At 43.7% G+C, this 22,869-nt stretch overlaps 1 protein-coding gene and 1 long non-coding RNA gene across 2 annotated transcripts in view; one reads left to right on the forward strand and one right to left on the reverse strand.

Annotated features, from left to right (window-relative positions):
* Window positions 1-1,179: 1,179 nt before the first annotated feature.
* LOC135230386 (uncharacterized) lies at window positions 1,180-11,635 on the reverse strand. Its single transcript, XR_010321044.1, has 3 exons — window positions 10,893-11,635; window positions 10,482-10,638; window positions 1,180-1,708 (listed from the first exon to the last, which is right to left on the reverse strand). It is a non-coding gene; the product is annotated as an uncharacterized LOC135230386 (long non-coding RNA).
* Window positions 11,636-11,731: 96 nt separating this feature from the next.
* Window positions 11,732-22,869, forward strand: part of SHMT1 (serine hydroxymethyltransferase 1) — a 28,764-nt gene continuing 17,626 nt past the window's right edge. Inside the window, exon 1 of the mRNA XM_003420665.4 lies at window positions 11,732-11,844. The gene's annotated coding sequence lies outside the window, so the exon portion shown is untranslated. The remainder of the gene's footprint in view (window positions 11,845-22,869) is intronic.

Raw genomic sequence — 22,869 nt, forward strand, 5'->3', positions numbered from 1 at the left:
ACCCGGAGAGCTTATTAAACATGCAGATTTTGGGGCCCCATTCCAGAGAATTTGAGTCAGTGGGTCTGGGCTGGGAGGCTGGTAATCTGCATTTTAAAGACACTTCAGCTGATGCTGAGGTAAGTGGTGGAAAGACCTCATTCTAAGAAATACAAGCCCAAAGGGACAGAAGTTTCCTAGAAAGGGTCTACGTGGCTAAAAGCCCTGCAATAGGTGGTATAAGGGGCAATCCATAAACCAAAAACCAAACCTGCTGCGGTCGAGTTGATTCTGACTCATGGTGACCCTATAGGACAGAGTAGAACTGCCCCATAGAGTTTCCAAGGAGTGGCTGGTGGATTCAAACTGCTGACCTTTTGGTTGGCAGTGGTAGCATTTAACCAGTATACCACCAGGTGCAAGGGGGCTAGGAGTTCCAGGCTTGAGTCCAGCCCTCTTGGGCCTCTAGGGGTTAAATGTTTGTTACAAATTTCCATTGAGCCATCTGGCCCTGGAGATTTATTTTTCTGGAGTTTTAAATTATTAATTCAATTTAGTTAATAATTATAGGAGTCATCAGTTTATCTATTTTATGTTGGTTGAACTGTGGTAGTTTGTGTTCTTTTTGAAGAATTGATTTATTTTATCTAAGTTATCAAATTTATGTATAGAAAATACAATCATATTTATGTATATGAAAAAAAGTAGTATTTCCTACCATAGTGTTTCTTTTTTATCCTTTGGTATCTGTAAGTTCTGTAGTGATGTTTTTTGTTTCATTTCCAATATTGGTTGTGTTTTCTCTCTTTTTTATTTGTAATTTTTGCTAGAGGTTTGTCAATTTTATTGATCTTCTCAGAGAACCAGATTTTTATTTTATTGATTTTCTGTTTTTAATTTCAATTATTTCTGCTTTTTGTTTTTGTTTTGTTGTTGTTGTTGCTGTTCTTATCTTGTTCTTTTGCTAGTTTCTTAAGGTGAAGGCTTAGCTTATTGATTTGAAGTGTTTCCTCTTTGCTAATGTAAGCATTTTGTGCTATGAATTTCCTTCTCAGCACTGCTTTAGCTATGTTCCACAAATTTTAAAATGTATTTTCATTTTCATTCAGTTCAGTATTTTTTAAAAAGCTCTTTTGAGACTTCTTGCATTAACCATGTATTATTTAGAAGTGTACTGTTTAGTTTCCAAATGTTTGGAAGTTTTCTTGTTATCTTTTTGTTTTTGATTTTTAATTTGATTGTTTTGGTCAGAGAACACACTCTGTATGATTTAAATTCCTTTAAATTTGTTGATGTTTGTTTTATGGCCCAGGATATGGCCTATCTTGGTAAACGCTCCATTGTCACTTGATAAGTGTATGTATTCTGCTGTTGCTGGGTGGAGTGTTCTATAAATGTTTGTTTTATCTTGTTGGTTAATGGTGGTTTTGAGTTCTCTGTGGTCTTAGTTATCCGGGCTGCTATAACAGAAATACCACAAGTGGATGGCTTTAACAAGGAGAAATTTATTTCCTCACGGTAGAGTAGACTAGAAGTCCAAAATTCAGGGCATCAGCTCCAGGGAAAGGCTTTCTCTCTGTGTCGGTTCTGGAGCAAGGTTCTTCTCATCAAGCTTCCCCTGGACTAGGAGCTTCTCTGTGCAGGAAACCTGGGTCCAAAGGATGCACTCTGCCCCCAGCACTGCTTTCTTGGTGGTATGAGGTCTTGCTGTATCTCTGCTCACTTCTCTCTTGTATACCACAAAAGAAATTGGCTCAAGACACAATCCAGTCTTGTAGACTGAGCCCAGCCTCATTAACATAACTGCTGCCTATCTCCCCTCATTCACACCATAGAGGCAGGATTTACAACACATAGGGAAATTACATCAGATGATAAAACGGTAGACAATCACACAATACTGGGAATCATGGCTTAGCCAAATTTATACACATTTTGGGGGGACACAGTTCAATGCATAACATCTGTCCTTGCTGATTTTCTGTCTGAGTCTTGTTTTTAAGTTCTTCTAGGGCAGGTGTTGGGTAGCTTTTACTCCAGCAGTAGCCTTATTACAAAGCCTTGTCCTCTGGGTTTTCCACTGAATATCCTGGGTTGTTATTACTGAGGATTCTGCTCTGGCTGGTAAGAGCTAGAATATCTTCCTACCCTGTGTGAACTCTGAGAACCTTTCAGCATACAATTCCCTCCCCGTTGTTCTATGTCCGACTTTGTAGAGTTTCATGCTGCACATGCACTGTCCCTTACTCAGCAAAACTCAAGGAAACTCCATGTAGATTTGTAAAGCACTTTTTCTGCATAACGCCTTCCTTTCTGGAACTATGTCCCAAACTTACAGCTACCACAGCCTCCACAACTCTGATCCCCCCCCTCCTCTTTTTCTCACTAAGACCACTGGCCTCGGTTTGAGTTCCCCCTCTCTGCACCCATGGTCCATAAATTGCCTCCAAGCATGAAGCCAGCACAACTGTAGGAAGCACCTAGTTTGCTTCCCTTTCCTCGTAGATCATAGTCCTATGCTGCTTGATGTCCAATGCCTGAAAGCAGTTATTTTACACACTGTGTCCAATTTTCTGGGTGTTTATCACAGAAGTGTAAGTCAACCCCTGTACACTATATCATAATGGAAGTAAAAACCTGTTTCCTATTTTTAACATTCTGAGAATAATACTTTCACATGGTAAGTGATGAAGTGATGACAGTGGAGTTTTACTTTTTTTTTTTTTAAAGTTTTAAAAGATATGTATTTTATTTTTGGTGAAAATATACACAGCAGATCTACGTCCATTCAACAATTTCTACATGTGCAGTTCAATAACATTGGTTACATTCTTTCCGTTGTGTCATCATTCATTTTTTAGGTTTTGCTGAATACTAAAGAGAAAAAAAAAAAGAGTGGCAGCCTGGTGTAATGGGTGAAATAGCAAACAGAACCCCCATCATACGACACTGCCTACCTGCTACTATCTACTTCCTTTTCTCTGAAGGATTGATGCTCATGATTTAAGACCCAGCTCAGATGACGTTGACTCCAGGAAGGGTTCCTGAGCCTTGAGCAAGGAGGAGAAGAACTCAGCAACACCATCAACCAACAGGATCTAATCAACATTTACAGAACACTCTGCCCACAAATAATCCGAGAAGCTGGACTATATGAAGAAGAACAGGGCATCAGGATTGGAGGAAGACTCATTAACAACCTGCATTATGCAGATGACACAACATTGCTTGCTGAAAGTGAAGAGAACTTGAAGCACTTACTGATGAAGATCAAAGACCACAGCCTTCAGTATGGATTACACCTCAACATAAAGATAACAAAAATCCTCACAACAGGACCAATAAGCAACATCAACGGAGAAAAGACTGAAGTTGTCAAGAATTTCATTTTACTTGAATCCACAATCAACACCCATGGAAGCAGCAGTCAAGAAATCAAAAGATGCGTTGCATTGGGCAAATCTGCTGCAAAGGACCTCTTTAAAGTGTTGAAAAGCAAAGATGTCACCTTTAAGACTAAGGTGCCCCTGACCCAAGGCATGGTATTTTCAATCACGTCTTATGCATGTGAAAGCTGGACAATGAATAACAAAGACCGAAGAAGAACTGACGCCTTTGAATGGTGGAGTTGGTGAAGAATATTGAATATACCACGAACTGCTGAAAGAACAAACAAATCTGTCTTGGAAGAAGTACAACCAGAATGGTCCTTAGAAGCAAAGATGGCGAGATTGCGTCTTACATATTTGGACATGTTATCAGGAGGGATCAGGCCCTGGAGAAGGATATCATGCTTGGTAAAGTACAGGGTCAGCGGAAAAGAGAAAGACTCTCAACGAGGTGGATTGACACAGTGGCTGCAACAATGGGCTGAAGCATAACAACGATTGTTAAGGATGGCGCAGGACTGGGCAGCGTTTCGTTCTGTTGCGCATAGGGTTGCTACGAGTCGGAAGCGACTCGACGGCACCTAACAACAACAACTGCCCACAAGCAATTAGTAAGTCTCTTCTACTCCCTGTGCCCACCCCCTGACATCCGACCCTGGGATCTGCCTCTACTTCTCTTCCAACACTCTGACCCTTCACCGAAGCGGTAGCCGAGGCCTTGGCCATGGATGAGTTGGTCTGGAGAGAGTGAGTAGAAGAAGAAGAAGGCAGTGGCATGTAGGAAGCCCCAAAACCTACAGGAATATAGAGGAAGAGTGAGAAGAACTCAAATGGACTTTATAAAGGCTCAGTTACGTAGAGTGACTTACTTGAGGACACAGTGCATTTACTTCTCTTGCCACTACTTGCCTTTGTGGCAAAATCAAGGCTGATATTAAAAATCAAGACTGGTTTGACCATCCTTGATGTTTCTAGCTGTGTCCACTCTTAACGGCCTATGGGTTCTTTCAATTGGTTTGCATCCACTCCATAACCAAAAAAAGAAGTTGCCTTAGAGCAAAGTCCGACTCATGTTGACCCCATGTGAGTTAGAATAGAACTGTGTTCCTTAGGGTTTTCAATGACTGATTTTTCAGAAGTTGGTGGCCAGGCCTTTCTTCCTTTCAGTTAGCAGTCAAGCCCAATTAACTACTTGCATCACCCAGTGAATCCTTCCACTCCACATAGGTTGTTAAATATCTAGACTATCAGTCCCCTGAGCAGGATAATATTTTGATCTATTTACTGCTGTGTTTGTCCCACCCAACATTTGCTGCAAGTCCTACTTGCCCTCATCCCTCCCCACACACAATCCACTCAGGTTAAGGAGGAATTGACAGAGCAGAAGGCAGAGAGAGAAAGAGAGAGAAAAGTGTTAATTCTTGGTTTTTGAGTCTGTTGGGAACCTCCTGGCAGAGCCAATGGTTTGAGAGAAAAGGGTTCTGAGTTGCAACATTGGAGGCATGTGGGCTTACAAAAAAGCCTTTGCCTTGAGAAGATTTAGGGTAGAGAGAACATACGGTGAGACAGAGCTAATTTCCCATTCCACCTAAGCCTTTACAATGAGCAAAGTCTCTCTGGACTGGAGAAAGAAAAGGTTTAGAGGGCAAGATTCCTAGAACCCACTAGTGGCTCCACAGGAGAAAAGACCGGACAATCTGCTCCTGTAAAGATTACAGCCTAGGAAAACACTATGGGGCAGCTCTACTGTGTCTTATAAGGTTGCTATGAGTCAGAACAACAACACACATGTTGATGTAATTCTACTTGGAGACATTTTCTTTGTTATGTTAATGAGGTCATATGTAGGGTGTGTCCTAAACCTCATCACTTCTGAGTTATAAGAGGCAGCATGCACAGAGACAAGCAAGGTGGCAAAAACAAAAAAAAACCATTGCCGTCGAGTCAATTCTGACTCATAGTGACCCTATAGGACAGAGTAGAACTGCCTCATAGAGTTTCCAAGGAGCGCCTGGCAGATTCGAACTGCTGACCTCTGGTTAGCAGCCGTAGCACTTAGCCACTATGCCACCAGGGTTTCCACAAGGTGGCAAAGAAACTGAATTATGTGGGAATGTTTTGTGGGAGGTAGAACTTGTATGTGATGAACCTGTATATTCAGCCAAAGAGATTTCTAAGTGAAATCCTGAAAGGGCAGCTTGGCTTCTCCTTGCCGCCTACTTACAGTAAAATGCAGGAGGAAAGAGATAGACTTAAAAAAGGAATAAGAACTTAAAGATTTGGAAAATTCTGTTGTACAAACTAAGGCACATGTCCTAGAACTTTCACCAAGGTCAAGAATGCACAATCTTTTGCCAAAGAGATTAGGCCTATGACCATACCCATTGCCATCAAGTCGATTCTGACTCATAGTGACCCTATAGGACAGGGCAGAACTGCCTCATAGGGTTTCCGAGGAGCAACTGGTGGATTCAAACTGCCCACCTTTTGGTTACCAGCCAAGCTCTTAACCGCTGCACCACCAGGGCTTCAATACGACTGATAGATTTAACCAATCACCTTAGCAGGAATCCTGTCAGCTTAGTCTGAAAGGGACAGGAACAAAACAAAATGAAGAAAAGCTATCTGTCTTCTGGGTTTCTATAGAAAGAAAATGGGCCAATACAGCTACTTGGTTGTGAACATCTACTGTCATCCAAAAGAAAGAAGGCACCATCCCGAGAGCAGTGGGCAGATCAACAGAACTGAGGCAGCATGAGGGGTGGGGTGGGAGGGGGGCAGCACTGCCTTAGTTTCAAAGAGTGGACAAAAATCATCTCATGGGTTTCAAATAGTCAGATCTCCACAGCCTAGGTTCCAGAGGGTGGGCTGCTGTTTGGGTGGGCCAAGGGGTTGGGACAACTGCCCAAAGCTGAGGGGGTGGGGCTGCCATGCCCATGGGCCAAGGAGAATAGAGCTGCCAGGGGCCAAGGAGTCACCACTTCAAGGATCAGGAGAATGGGGCCCCAAAGCAAAGGGAGCTAGCTTGCTGCCCCAGTGGACCTGGAAAGCGGGGCTGATGCCCAGGGCCAAGGGGCCTCCACCCAGAATCCAGAAATCATGGTCAATACCCACAGTCTGGAGGACGGGGCCATTGTCCATATGGTCCTGGAGAACAGAGGATCATATTCAAGCCTTGAAAACTAATTTGTTCTCAGATTTTCTCTGCTGGGTTGTAAACTTGCCTGATACCCATGACTCCCTCATTTCCTGTAATTTCTCCCATTTGGAATGAAAACGTCTGTCTTGTGCCATTCTACTTAGGAAACAGGTAACTTGTATTCTAGTTTTCACAGGCACACAGGTGGAGATGAATCTTTCCCAGGATGGAAAACACCCAGTCTTACCAGTACAGTACTTAACTTAGACGATTCAGAAGATGAGATCTTCAACTTAGAGTTGATTTAAGTTTTGGGAGATGATGTGACAGGGAGAATGTGTTTTTGCACTTCGGAAGGACATGAATTTTGGGTGACCGAAGGGTGGAATATTTTGAATTGTGCTCCCCAAAAACATGCATTGGAATCCCAACCCCTATACACGTGGATATAACCCTATTTGGAAATAGGGGTTTCTTTGTTATGTTAATGAAGCTGTATCAGTGCAGGGTGTGTCATAAACCTAATCACTTCTGAGTTATAAGCAACAACAGAGACACAGAGATAAGTAAGCACAAACAGGAAAGATAGATGTCACATAAGGACTGCCAAGGATCAAAGGAATGCCAAGTCTACAGAAATTGAAAGGTACAAGGACCTTCCCCCAGAGCTAACAGAGAAAGAGAACTTTCCCCTAGAGCTAGCACCCTGAATTTGGACTTACAGCTTCCTAAACTGTAAGAAAGCTGGCTGAGAGCAGAAAATACCAGAAAGATGTTTACCTATGTTTTATTGACTAACCAAAGACTGTGTGGATCATAACAAATTATGGATAACACTGAGAAGTATGGGAACTCCAGAACTCTTAATTGTGCTCATGAGGAACCTGTGATAGATCAAGAGGCAGTTGTTCAAACAGAACAAGGGGATACTGAGTGGTTTAAAGTCAGGAATGGTGTGCATCAGGGTTATATCCTTTCACCATGCTTATACAATCTGCATGCTAAGCAAATAATCTGAGAAGCTGGACTCGATGAAGAACAGGGCATCAGGACTGGAGGAAGACTCGTTAACAACCTGTGTTATGCAGATGACACAACCTTGCTTGCTGAAAGTGAAGAGGACTCGAGGCACTTACAGATGAAGATCAAAGACCACAGCCTTTAATATGGATTACACCTCAACATAAAGAAAACAAAAATGCTCACAACTGGACCAATAAGCAACATCATGATAAATGGAGAAAAGATTGAAGTTGTCAAGGATTTCATTTTACTTGGATCCACAATCAATGCCCATGGAAGCAGGAGTCAAGAAATCAAAAGACGCATTGCATTGGGCAAACTGGCTGCAAGGGATCTCTTTAAAGTGTTGAAAAGCAAAGATGTCACTTTAAGGACTAAGGTGTGCCTGACCCAAGCCATGGTGTTTTCAGTCGCCTCACAGGTGTGTGAAAGTTGGACAACGAATAAGGAAGGCCTAAGAAGAATTGATGCCTTTGAATTATGGTGTTGGTGAAGAATATTGAATATACCATGGACTGCCAGAAGAACAAACAAATCTGTCTCGGAAAAAGTACAGCCAGAATGATCATTAGAAGCAAGGATGGCAAGACTTCATCTCACATACTTTGGACATGTTATCAGGAGGGACCAGTTCCTGGAGAAGGATATTATGCTCGGTAAAGTGGAGGATCACAGAAAAAGAGAACTGCCACAGTGGCTGCAACCATGGGATCAAGCATAATATTTGTGAGGACAGCACAGGACTGTGTAGTGTTTCATTCTGTTGTACATAGGGTGCCTAACAACAAACTGTGAGAAAATAAATTTCTGTTCTTTAAAGCCATCCACTTACGTATTTGTTATAAAAGCACTAGCAACCTAAGACAGGTATAAAAGCCAAAAAAAAACCCTTTGCTGTCTAGTTGATTCCAACTCACAGAGGCCCTATATAACAGAGTAGAACTGCCCCATAGCGTTTCCAAGGGGCGGCTGGTGAATTCGAACCGCTGACCTTTTGGTTAGCAGCCAGAGATCTTAACCACTGCATCACCAGGGCTCCAAAGAAGGTATAGGGAAGAAAAAAAAAAGAAAACTAATGCTTTCTTGTGCACATCCTACACTGATATGGCCTCATTAACATAAAAAAGGAAACCCTGTTTCCAAATTGGATCACATCCATATGTGCAGGGATTAGAATTCCTGAGTTTGTGGTTTGAGATTTGCAGCCACTCCATTCCAGCCTCTAATGGGATGGATTTTTTCTGTGCTTGCCAGTGAAAATCTATGGATCACAACAGAACATTGTACCTTGAAAAGCTCCAAGCTGGCTGCATTCTTTGCCACATAGCACTTAGACAGCTCCAGCTTTGGAAACAGCGAGCCCTGAGTTTGAACTCAGGCTCCATCAGACTAGCTACAGGATTGAAGGTTGTCTAGCACTCAATTTCCTCATCTGTGAAGTGTCGATACAACTACCTCCTACTTAATGTTCTAAATTAATCCAAAAATCCACCAGGAAAGAGGGAGGAAATGCAGTAAGCCAAAAATCTATTTGACAGCCCAAAACCATGCTGAGTATTTGCACTGCAGTGCACGACTTCCTCTATAACATTATATGCATCCCTTACTCGCTCTCATTGTCTTTCCTTGGGCTTTTCTGAAGAAGTTTTCAATTTACTGACTGTCCCATTAGCCATATCTGTTACAACATTTTGGTGATCGCTCAGTCTTGTAAATGCACACGGGGTGCTCTGGATAAGCTGAGGACTGAAAGATTATGAGCTCATCTTCTAGATGGGAAACTAAGTCAAGGATTTACCTAAGACCACACTATTTGGTAGAGTAGGGGCTCGAACCTGGGCTCTTTCCCCTACACTGGGCAGCCCTTTGGTTTATTACTATTAACAACATGTATATAGAGAGAAAGCTGCAGTCCAGTTGACTCTGACTCATGGTGACCCTATTGTTCCAGGGTAAAATCATCACAAAGTTAAAGTAAAGCAAAAAGAAAGGTTTTATTTGACATATGTTCCCAGAGACAAAAGTAGGAACCGGGCATACATGCTGCCAGCCAACTCTGAGGAACATCACAGAATCATCAGTATATATTAATATTACAAATGGGTAAAATCGTCGAAAGCGTTCCCTTTTCATAGCTAGGCGGAAAAACTGCCGAAGTGCTGTGATTCTACATCTTGAATTATCTTTCTTAATCATCTTTGTGGGGAATCATCTTTGAAACAGGTTTCCTTAACAACAGTCAGAAGGATCCTGTGCTCCAGCAAATCTTACTATTCACTAAATGCTAATAGAAAAAGATAAGAGAGGAAAGTATGTAGGTCTTTTGTGCCCTGCTTAGGATTAGTTTATGTGAAAGGCTCCTTAAAAGATGTTTTCCAAAACTGTTCCAGCTATTATTTTTATACCTTAGGTCCCAGTTGATGTGTCCTTGTTGAGTCCAGCTCCAGCTGGGTCACATCCTTTATGCTCAAAGACAGGAAATAACAGCTCCAGTTTTATCTCCTAAATCACTATGTACAACAGAATGAAACGCTGCTGGTCCTGAGTCATTCTCATGACCTCTTATTGGCCCTCCACTTCATCAAACATGATGTTCACCTCCAGCAATTGATCCCTCCCTGATGACTTGTCCAAAGAAATGAGTTGGACAATGTTCTGTTGTGATCCATAGATTTTCACTGGCTAATTTTCAGAAGCCAGGCCTTTCTTCCTAGTCTTTGTCTGGAAGCTTCACTGAGACCTGTCCACCATGGATGACTGGTGACAAAGTTTCCAGCATTACAGGAACAGGCAAGCTATCATAGTACTGAGAGACAGCGAATGGGACTGGCTTAGGTAGATAAACTCTGGCTCAATGCTCCTAATGGCAGCCTTACACAAGCTTCACCCACTGCACCCCCCCCATGAGTTGTTAGAATGTATTCTCTTCTGAGTAAATAACCTTTTCTTACATTTTGTCAGCAGCAGGTAAACGGCAACTTCCTCAGCGTTGTTCTTCGGTTCCCCGCTGGGTGCGGAGCTTGCACAGCATCCCAGAGTGAGTTCTGTTCAATCCCCAGCAGCCCGCGCTAGGGACTCCAATGGACTCCATCTTCGTTTTGACAGCCCCTGGCGGGGGTGGGGGAGGGTCCATCTTGAGATCCGGCAGCACGCATCTGATTTCCATAATCCCTCCCCTTCTCTTAGAAATCTCCACCCATTTTATTAATAAAGATAATGCCCCCCCCCCAAAAAAAACTTTACAAACCCTGGGAGGTCCTTCGTTCAGAGAGACAGACTGGAGGCTAGCAAAGACGGAAACCTTTCTCCGTCTCTCCCTCCTAAGGCTCTGCCTTCTTTCTCTGCCACTAATAAAAACAAACCTTTGTTCATGTGGAATTTCTGAGCCTCTCTGGGTCATTCTTGGTCAGGAAACGGCAAGAACCTAGGCAGAACTTAGTTTTGAAAGGGGAAATCTTAGCCTGCAACAGTATGACAAATGGATAAGCCACTGGTGGAATATTAACATTAAAAAAAATAATAATGCTTAGCTAACATTTATTCAATCCTTATTTTGTGCCAACACAATGCTAAGTGTTTTGTTGTGTTGTTAGGAGCCGTCTAGTCGGTTCCAACTCATAGGGACCCTATGTACAACAGAAATCCTGCGCCATTCTCCCCATCATTATCATGCTTGAGCCCATGTTGCAGCCACTGTGTCAATCCATCTCATTGAGGGTCTTCCTCTTTTGCGCCAACCCTCTAGAATTTTAGATATATCTATTAATCCTCCCGACAGCCCTGCCAGGCTGATAAAATTATCTCCATCTCAAATATGAACCTCAAAAAAGTAAAGTGAATATTGCCAGCGTCTGGTTTCCTACCTAAGTTAGTATGAATTTAAGGTCCAATGTGCTAAACTGTAAGTAGGACATCTGCAAACAGGTACAAACAATAAAATTCACCCACACTCTAAGGCTCCTACCCAAGTGAAACGGAGCGAGCCCTGCGCGGGCTCCCGGAAATCCCCGCCTGGGTTCCCCAGCCCAGCCGGCCATCCGAACCTGGCCCACCCCTAGGCGAGTAGGTGCACTACGCGACGTCCCGGGCCCGGTTCCGGCCTGGCTCAGCGCAGCCAATGGCGTAGGCTGGTTCCGGCCGGCGCTCCTGTCTGCGCGCTCTGATTGGGCACCATGGGGCGCGGAGCTGAGCGGGTCGGCGCGCGCAGCGAGCATGGAGGGAGCGGAGAGCGTGGCGCGCTGAGTTCGGGTTAGAGCGCGCGTGGTCGGTCGCATGTGGGAGCCGATGTCACTGTCTCGTGGGCGGGTCCATCCGGTAGGTCCGCGGCTTGGAGCCCCAGGCCTCGGTATCGCGGCGCGCGTGGGCGTTCCCCCGGAATCCGCGGAGGGAGCGCTTTGTTCTTGCCCCGGACGCAGGGTCCGGCGGCGAGGGCTAGCGAACTCGCAGTGAAGTAGGGGTGATGGCGGTGACCTTCAACACGCATGCCAAGGCTGACTGCTGAGTACTTCTCTCGTTAAGCATTTTAAGTCAAGCACCTCACCCCTACCTTAGCCTCCCGGCAGTGCTGCAGATTGACTATCATAACCCCGTTTTAGAGGAAGGTGAGGCGGCAGACTCAAGGGCGATCTTAAGCGAGATCCTTGGAGTTGTTAGTTGCTCTGGGGTGGATTCCAACTCATGGCTACCCCATGTGTTACAGAGAGGAACTGTGCTCCATAGGGTTTTCTTGACAGTAATCTTTACTGGCGGAGATTACCAGGCCTTTCTTCCGTGGCACCATGGGGTAGATTTGAACCACCAGCCTTTAGGTTAGCAGTCCAGGGCTGGTAAAATGACGGGGCCCAGGATGGAACCTGGATTTTCCAAGCCTGCACTCATTACCACCACGTGCGCGGCCTCCCCTCTTGGTTTGTCCAGCCGCATCGTTGTAGGGGAGGAGTGGTGCCAGTTGATACCATCCATCACTTACCGTTTTTGGAGAGGAATCTTGTACTGTCAGCCCCTGGCCCAATGCCCTGTATTTCGAGGTCCTGGAAGTTGAGTGACCCTTGGTCAGCTGAGGCAGCAGAAATGTGAGCCTTCACTTAGGAGTTGCTGGACCGGAAACACCAGCTTGAGTTCTTAGGGGACCATATTTTAAGTTTTTCAGTTGAGGGATCATGTAGTGGAGGTGGGTAATTGTGGTTTTATTTAGTGCAGTATCGTGGGAAGAGGCTTTGGAACTTAAGGTAAACCATAGTTCAGATTGTCTTACTTTATGACCTGAGGCAAGTCCCTTCCAGGGCCTCTTTGTTTCTTTCTCTGTAGAGAGCACAGAAACTGCCAGGTAAGTTAGCCAGGCACTTATCCCCATGGACTCCTGCTCAGTCCACCTGTTACAGAGCTCCCAAGGTTATGGCAAGGCTGGTGACCTTGGCAAGTGACTTCACTTTCTGGGTCCATTACCGTGGGGTTATGGTGAGGATAACCCCATGCTTGATATTTCTACAGGGTGCTCAGCTGGTGTTAAAAACAAAAAGCCCCACTGCCATCAAGTAGATTCCAAGTCATAACGACCCTATAGGACAGAGTGAAACTGCCCTATAGGGTTTCCAAGGAATGCTGGTGGATTCAAACTGCCAAACTTCCAATTAGCAGCCGAACTCTTAACCACTGCACCACCAGGGCTGCCAGTAGGTGTTACCAGGTGGTAATGAAGAGGCACTGAGGTCCCAGGTTTTTTTAAGCATAATAATAGCAAATGTTTTTTGAGTCCTTACTCTGTGCCAAGGAACCCTAGTAGTGCAGTGGTTAAAGCGCTCAGCTGCTAACCGAAAGGTTGATGGTTCGAACCCACCAGCCGCGGAGGGGGGGGATGGGGGGAATGTAGCAGTTTGCGTCCATAAAAATTGCAGCCTTGGAAACTTTATGGGGGCATTCTGCTCCGTTTGTAGGGTCACTGTACGTCAGGGTTAACGCAATGGCAGTGGGTTGGGTTTGGTTTTGGTGTGTTACTGGGTGGAAACCCCAGGCTCTTGGCTTGGCATGACTCATTGGCCAATAAAGGAGAGACTGAGGTGGGAGAACAGGAAAAGGAGTTGGTCTGAGCTGCTGCTGCCAAGACTGCTCCCCAAGGGCGTGCTGGCAAGTTACTGTTAAAGGGTTTTACTAGTAGGGAGTTCCTACAAGTTATAGCAATGGGGTTTACACATACCCTCTTAGCAAAAGCAGGATTCAAATGCAAAGCTGGGGCCTGAGGGAAAGCCCAGCAAAGAAAACAGGATTTTTTGATACAATACTGTGGGGGAGGAAGTCAGGTAAAGAAAACATGGATTTTTAATAAAGCACCGTGAGGGCTCTGTCTCACTCCTTCCATTTCTTTTTGGACATTGGTCATCCAAGACGAGTGTCCATTTTGAACCGTGGCCTGGCTTGGAATTGTTTGCCTTATGTTGGAGGAGGGGCAGATATTGGACCTAGGCCTTTCACTGTGGTTACTGACCTCTTACTAGTTTATACTGTTTACTAAATAAAGAGAGTGGCTTTTATGTCCTGTTTATGTGAATGTTTCCTTAAAAGGTTTTTTTTTTTTTTTTGTCTTTATACCTCAGGGCCCAGTTGATGTGTCTTTGTAAGTCCAGCTCCAACTGGGTCACATTTATGCTCCAGGATTTATCTCCTAAGACATCCTTTTGTTTTGATTGGAGATTGGAGATAACACATTGGCTTAGTTGAGCTCTTAGATGGTGGCTTTGGCAGGCTCTTTAAACTCAGGGTGCTGGTTTTCCACTGAATACCATGTAGTTCTTCACCAGGATCTTAAGTAAGAGATGTTCTCATCAATCCCATTGCCAAAGTGAGCAGAGTCAATGTACCTCAACATTTTAGCCTGAGGCCTTCATTTGCCTTTTAAGTGTATAAGACAGTAGAAGATAAGTGTTATTATGCCTCATACTATCAGGATGTAGACTAAGAATGTTACTATCCTTTGCAGTGGTGATCTAGCCCATGTACTTAACTCCTGATGGTAACTAACCAAATAAGTCTGGTGTTTGTAAGAATGTTACAGTGTATAACCAAGTAACTTGCTGTCTAATTCTATGTATATGCTGTTCTACTTCTCCTGTGATACTTATCCAGATGCAGTAAGAGGTATTTGCTACAGCACAGGCTATACTTTCTTGGGCTAATAAAAAAATCTAAGGCTATTTTGTTATCTCATGTCACCTTGGCTAATGAGTTCAGAGATGGCTGTCTTGTTTTTATCTCATTAGCAACTTCTTCTGTTATGTGCCCCATAATGACTGATAAACTTCTCGAAGATTTCTCCAATTCAGCTATACCATAACTAGAAACTAAAGCCATACCCTGAGTGTTGGACCAGTGGGTTTCTTTTTTGACTCTCATTTTATAATGTGTAACAATTTAACATTACCTTTTCAATATTTACTAGCACCATTACTATGAATACCTGAAAGGAATCTGAAAATTCTTGAAATGTGTTGCCCATGCATTCACCAGGAATCTAAACAAGAGATTGCCCACGTAAACTCACTGTCAGTTGGAAAGAGATCATTTAAAACCAGTATAGTTGGATTCACCACACAAAAAACATACCCGTAAGGAGCACACAAAGTTTGTCCAGAGGAAACATAACGTATAGAAAAATTCACATGTGACAATCAGCTTTTCGTTAGTGAATACGTGATTAACAAAATAATACGGGTCTTCAGTTAATCTGTTTAAAACATACTAAGTGTTCTTCTCGAGGGCAAGCTGTCCCTTCTTGGTTTACCTATTAACAGCCATGGATCACTTTCTCAGAAGCAGAAGTGTCATAAAAATGTTTTTAGGAGAGAAGAGCTTCTAATTCAAGAGTTGCAATATCCAAACACTTCAGTTAAATAATTTAGGAGAAAGGAGAATGGTTTCTCATATCCAGAAAGTAGGACCTTAAGACATCAGCAATATTCCCGTATAAAACCCATAGTATTCCTTTACTTAGTCTTATGTAGTTAATTTCTGCTCCAGGTGATTCTCGATCAGCAGCTGTCTGTGAGCGCATCAGCTTCTCTCTGCATTAAGAGTTTTGGAAATCTTGATTCAGTCTAGTCACTGTTGTTTTCATAAATCTGTCTTTTTGTTGAGATATTTTGGTCAAACATTTTCAGCAAGTCAGCAAAGTAAAAACTTATCTGCAGATGACAAATCTTAATATGGCCATGATTAATTTATAAACATAATACCCTTAATTATAAAAAAAATTCAGAACCAAGTAAAGTCAGTTTAAAAAATTTTAGACAAAAAAATGTATTTTTTTATTGTACTTTAGATGACAGTTTACAGGACAAACTAGCTTCTCAGTAAACAGTACACATATTGTTTTATGACATTGGTTAACAACCTGACAACATGTCAACACTCTCCCTTCTCGACCTTGGGTTCCCTATTACCAGCTTTCCTGTTCCCTCTTACCTTCTAGTCCTTTCTCCTGGGCTAGTGTGCCCCCTTAGTCTTGTTTTTGTTTTATGGGCCTGTCTAATCCTTGGCTGAAGGGTGAACCTCAGGAGTGACTTCATTACTGAGCTAAAAGGGTGTCAGGAGGCCGTATTCTTGGGGTTTCTCCAGTCTCTGTCAGGCCAGTAGGTCTGGTCTTTTTTTGTGAGTTAGAATTTTGTTCCATATTGTTCTCCATCTCTGTCCCGTACCCTCTGTTGTGATCCCTGTCAGCAGTCAGTGGTAATAGCTGGGCAGCATCTAGTTGTGCTGGACTCAGTCTGGTGGAGGCTGTGGTAGTTGTGGTCCATTAGTCCTTTGGACTACCCTTTCCCTTGTATCTTTAGTTTTCTTCATTCTTCCTTGCTCCCGATGTGGTAAGACCAGTGGAGTATTTTAGATGGCTGCTCACAGGCTTTTAAGACCCCGGACACTACTCACCAAAGTAAAATGTAGAACATTTTCTTTATAAACTGTGTTATGCCGATTGAGCTAGATGTTCCCTGAGACCATGGTCCCCACAGCCCTTACCCCTGAGGGAGTTTGGATGTGTCTATGGGGCTTCCATGACCTTGCCTTGTACAAGTTGTGCTGGCTTCCCCAGTGTTGTATACTGTCTTACCTTTCACAAGTTATCACTTATCTATTGTCTATTTGGTGTTTTTCCATCCCCAGCCCTCCCCTCCATCATAATCATCAAAGATTGTTTCTTTTTGTGTGTAACCCTTTTCCTGAGTTTTTATAGTAATGGTCTCATACAATATTTAATCTTTTGTGATTGACTTATTTTAATCAGGGCCTGATGTTCCCCCACCCTCCCGATTTTTGACTCATGATAGAAGACAAGATTAGGTCATTCCAGTTCATTTACATATGTTTAAATTGATCTAGGCTTTTTGAAAGGCTGTCTACCCAGTACATACCAAAACTCTTTGGCAATTTTCTAAAACGAATCCATCAATTCTTGGCTAGCCTTTTTTTTTTTTTTTTTTCTTTTTCTCCTAGGCTTGTCCTATGCCTCCTTTTACCCACTCTGTAACTACTAGTTTTACTTTAAGACAAAATTATTCTTTTTCCTTAAATAAAACACATTTCATATAATATCTAGCTTAAGTTACTTAGAAAAACTTAAGTTTTTCAATGCAGCTACTAAAAATCTAAATCATGAGACAGGAGACACAGTTTTTCTTGAATGAGGAAAGAACTGAGGTTCTAAGACAGCCTTACAGAAAACAGCAATTCTTAGCCATAGCCTCCAACCTGATACAAGAGAGAAACTTAGACACAATGCTCTAGACCGGAAGCAAGCTCTCAGAACAAAACAAGACAGAAAGACCACATAAATTCACTGAACAATACCACACAAAACAAGGATATGGGGATTCTACTTTCTTAAAGCGTATATAGCAATTTTTGGTAAGATCGACTCCATTCAACGAAAGATAAAACTTATTAACTTGGCAGAATGTCAGATGGAGGAATATTATTGTAATTCTTTATTGAGAAACTATCATAAAACAGGTATGGAGCTACCACTTCTCCCTGCGAATTATATAAAACAGGGCAGGAGCTGCCACTTCTTTCTACAAATTTCATAACACAGGTCAGGAGCTGCCACCTCCCCCTGTAAATTTGGCAGAACAGAGCACTATTTTCCAGGTTTTCTTTTAGCCAGAAAAATACACCTAATGAGGGAGCAGTCTTGGCAGCAGGAGCTCGGAGGGACTCCTTTTCATTGTACAACGAGATAAGCGTGCTTTTTCTGTTCTCCCACCTCGGTCTCTTGTTCATTGGCCAATAGGAGTCATGCCAAGCAAGAGCCTGGGGTTTCCACCCAGTAACATGCACACTCTCCTTCAGGTGTTTTTCATCTGGAGACCTGGAAAAGTGGAGGGGTCCAGCTTGAGAGGTATTAGGTCATCTACATGCTCTTTTGGAGAAGGGAAGTCCTTGTCTTTTCCATTTGAGGTTTCCTAATTGTTGGTTTCAGATGTCACAGTTGGAATGAGAAAATAACTTAAGACCGGGGTTTCTAGAAAACACTTTGAAATGTGCAGAGTATATGCTGTCAGGGTAAAAGTATGTGCTTCTGCCCGTCTACTGTCTTATCCTTGGGCCTCTTGAATCATATCTCTGGGACTCTCCCTGGTCTGCAGGCTTCAGCCGTGTGGGCCTGACTACCTGTGGATGTAGTCTCATCTGGGAATAGAATTTTCTTTGTTAGGTTAGTAATACCCTGTTTGTGTAGGGTATGTCTTAAACCTGTCAACTTTCAGGATATAAAGAGGAGATGAAGCACAGAGACAAAACCAAAACAAACCCTTTGCAGTTGGTTCTGACTCATGGTGGATTTGAACTGCCAACCTTTTGGTTACCAGCCCGGCTCTTAGCCCCTGTACCACCAGGGCTCCCAGCACAGAGACAGGCAAGCACAAATGGGAGAAAGATAAGATGCCACGTGGAGATCACCAAGGAACCAAGGAATGCCGGCGCTAGAGAAGCTGAAACACGGATTTTCCATCAGAGGGGACAGAGAGAGAGACAGCTTTCCCCTAGAGCTGGTGCCCTCAATTTGGCCTTCTAGCCTCCAAACTGTGAGAAAAGAAATGTTTGTCTATTAAAGCCTCATTAGTGGTATTTCTGGTACAGCAGCCCTAAGAAACTGAAAGGACCAAGGAGGGCATAGGTTTAATAAGCGGACAGAGTACTACCTTTAGCATGGGGATTACTTGATCCTCAGTGGTCATTGAATTCAGGACGGGTAGAGCAGGGATGGCGCCACTAGCCTGGGTGAGCCACCGTACAACTGACAGGGATCACACTGAGTATCTTGGCTAAGAAAAAGCTTTGCAATAAGGGCAAAAGGACAGCAAGTGGTGCGTGTTATTATTAATGCTGATGCAGAACCAGCGTGTCCTTGGACTGAAGGCAAACAGAGACTTTCCCCCTGCGGAGAGTTAAACCAAGTGCTTTTCACCAAAGGATTGTCTGTCTGTCAATACAGGAGGAGGTTTCCAAGTGGACTGCGGTTGTTTGGCAGTTAAGAAATACCTGCTCTGTGTTGCTTGCTACCTGCAAATGCTTTTTAACCTTGAATAGTTACTGTTTAAAGGCAGTTTTTCTTTTTGGGATTCTAGGGCCAGGGGCCTGTTACTGCTCTTGTGCTTTTTTCAAGGCCCCCTGTTGCCAAGGGCGGTGCGTTGGTGGATGCAGAGCTTCTTGGTGGCCCTGGCCACGCTTGCGTGCAGAGACCAGCAGAGCTGAGTAGGGGCCTGGTGCCCGGACCACGTGTACTCCGTCTTGGCGCCTCTTACCCAGGCATATGTGGCCGGCCACATGTGGAGCTGCCCAGCCTTGGGAGAGACAGCACTGCACTGCGGCCTCAGGCCTGGCCGGGTTTCTAATCCCGTTGTCCCTGCTTTAACAGAAAGGCTGCTTTGGAAGCCCTGATTGGGAATTTCCTGGTTAAAAGATTATCGATTGTTTCTTTATATTAGCTCTACCAGAAATTAAGAAGGATGGCTATGATTTGGGACTACTAGGACAATTTGTGTATTTCCATTAAACGGGCATATTTGTCTAGGACATTGTGCTTTGTGTATACTTGGAAATGGTCTCTCTCCTTGTGATTGGCTCTCTTCAATTTAAATATCCTTTCCGCACTAGGCCTTCTTGACCACCTATCTGAAGCAAGCACCTTCCCTTGTCTGCCCTCCTGCCCCGGCACCCGGCACCTGTCCTGCACGGCACCAATTACGTGTTGGGTGCCCTTGATCGTGCTCCACGGAGGCAGGGTCCAGCCTGTTCACCCGTCTTTCCAGTATCAGACACAGAGCCTGCATGTGGATGGGCTCAACAAATAGTCGTTGAGTGAATGGATTATAAATGAAAGCTACCAGAATCAGAAAAATATACTGAAAAGCTGCCAACTCTTGGTTAAGAGAGGTTTGCTCTTATAAATGTCTAAAACTCTCACTGATCATAAAATTCCAGCTGGCCACAAATTCTACTTCTTTGTAGAAATATATTTTTAAAGAAACACCCATTTTTAGTAAGCTGTATTTTTCCCTTCGATTCAGGTTTTTTTTTTTTTTTAATCAAGGAAGTGTATAGGTAACAGAACATTTGCCATTTCTACAATCTACACGTGTCCTCAGCTGTATTTTAATGGGATGTAGTTTTCTGATCCACCACCCGTCTATCAGTTTGTCGTAATGTGGTGGCTTGCATGTTGCTCTGATGTTGGAAGCTATGGCATCAGTATTTCAGATATCAGCAGGGTCACTGTGGGGGAAATGGTCTGCCTCTCTGCCTTCCGTTCAGGCTACCTAAGTAAAGGCCTAGGGCCAAGAACATTCTCTGATAAGGATGCTGGGAATTGGGTCTCTCTCTCCCAGTTCCTTCTTACTGGGGAAGCCTTCCCCTGTTCTGGGCACACATTAACTTTCTCTGTCTCTTGTGCATGCGTGGGCACCATGTGGTACCTGGCCAGCCCCACTTCTGTATCTGTTCCTGGCAAGGAGGGAACAGGGCCTCAAACTACAGCCTGATGGGTGAACGTAGAACATCTGCCCTGCACTGGACATATACAGGGACGATCCTGCTGGCTGTGGGAGACTGGTGCCCACTAGTGAAGCTGATCTCACTGTTTCTTCTCTACATGAGTGAAGTGATTACCCGTGCACCGGTGGAGCGTATGTGTGGTCTGTGTCTTTTGTTGACAACCTTGAACTCTGGTACAACAGTCACCCATGGTGGACAGGTTTCAGCAGCACTTCCAGACTAAGACAGACTAGGAAGAAAGGCCTGGACATCTACTTCCAAAAATTAGCCAATGAAAACTCTATGGATCACAGCAGAATATCATCTGATATAGTGTTGGAAGATGAGCCCCCTAGGTTGGAACACACTCAGAGTGCAAAGTAGCCACAACAATGGACTTGAGCATACCAACAATTGTGAAGATGGTACAGGATCAGGCAAATTTCATTCTTTTGTACATGGGGTCACCATAGTCAGAGCCAGCTTGATGACAGCTGACAACAGTTCTCTGATAGAAATATAAAAATGCAAATTTGACCTGTAATTCTTACGGAAGGGTCTGTACTCAAGCAAGTGCCTATTTTAACTAGCAGCTCTTACAGTTAGAGCGTGTGTGTTGGGGTGCTGAATCCTGCTCCATAGCCAACAGCCAACTTGTTCTGCAGCCCTGGGCAAAGACACTTTACTTTTCTGAGCTTCGTTGTCATTACTTGAAGAATAGGGAGGGGGCATCAGAAAGATGCAAATCAAAACCACAGTGAGGTACCATTTCACTTCCACTAGGATGGCTAAGATAAAAAAAAAAAAAAAAACAAATCTTGATGAGGATGTGGAGAAATTAGAACCCTTATCCTTTGCTGAGGAGAATGCAAAACAGCACAGCCCTTATGGAAAACAGTATGGCAGTTTCTCAAAGAAACAAAAAATAGAACTACCATATACCCAGCAATTCCGCTCCTAGGCATATACCCAGAAGACTTGAAAGCAGAGACTCACATTTGTACACCCATGTTCATTGCAGCGCTCTTCACAATAGCCAAGCGGTGGAAACAACCTAAATAGCCATCAGCAGATGAATGGATAAACAAAATGTGGTACATACATACGATGGAATAATAGTAGGAGAAATAATGTCTTAATACATGTTATAATATGGACGGAGCTTGAAGACATTATGCTGAATAAAATAAGCCAGTCACAAAAGGACACATACTGTATGACCTCACTTATATAAAAAGACAAAGAAAGCAAATGTATTGAGATCAAAGTTTTATTAGTGGTTATGAGGGGCCGGAAAGAGGGGGAAATGGGGAGGGTTATTGCTTATGGAGGACTGAGGTTTGGGCTACGGTGATGGAAAAGTTGCATTGATTAAGGGTAGGGTTACATAGCCAATTAATGTAATTGCTATCAATAAGTTGTATACCTTGTAAAAAGTTGCATTGGCAAAAGTTGTGTGGTACTCTCCCTCTTTGAAACCCAACTTCTGCTCAGAAAATACACTCAGTCTGAGTGATTACTTTCCAGGACTGCTCTTTTCCCCCACATCCAGAACTCTGGCAGCAAGATGACATGAACCTGGCACAGAAAAGAAACTCAACTGCAGACACAGGCAGCTGTACCTTACTGCCCTGGCAACTAGAGGATTAAAACCCAGCAAACCCAGTGCAACAAACTGAGTAACCCCTGGGCTGCTTAGCTTTGAGCACTCAAAACTACCTGCCTCCTTGGCAGGTATGGGTAGGCGGAAATTAGAAGGCCACCAATGAGCAGGCTGTGGGACTCATATGGCAACAAAGACGCCCCCTTTGCACACTAATACACAGCCAGCTGTTCTGTAAAGAAGCACACACCTTCACCCCCTGTTGTAGGACTCCACTGCGCTCAGAGCCTGGAAGGACGAAAGCCCAGCTTCGGCGTTCAAAGTCTCCCATAATTTGGTAACATTCCAAAACATCAATTTGCTGTTAATTAAAGGCTGTTTGAATCCTAGGAAACTGTTAAAATATGCCAGCATTCTTCTAATCTGAAAGGCAAGCAACAGACTGTAAAAACCTGCTGGCGAGAATCCAAGAAGCATGAGGAAAACAAAATGCAGTGAGAGTTTTCTTTTCTCACTGAAGAGAATTCTAGGAGATGGAAGGGAGGAGAGAAGTTCACACTGATGGCCCTTACTTGACACCACCTTGTTCTTAAAGCGAAGTAGAGGGAGGCTCCATATAAATTGCCTTCACACATCTCATAGCCAACTCTCTGGCCAAATGCAAACATCAGGCCATCATCCTCCCTTCAAATGGTTACCTGAATACACGGTAAAAAATT

Source organism: Loxodonta africana, chromosome 2 (assembly GCF_030014295.1).
Source record: "Loxodonta africana isolate mLoxAfr1 chromosome 2, mLoxAfr1.hap2, whole genome shotgun sequence".
In the NCBI taxonomy this organism is placed as follows: Eukaryota; Metazoa; Chordata; class Mammalia; order Proboscidea; family Elephantidae; genus Loxodonta; species Loxodonta africana.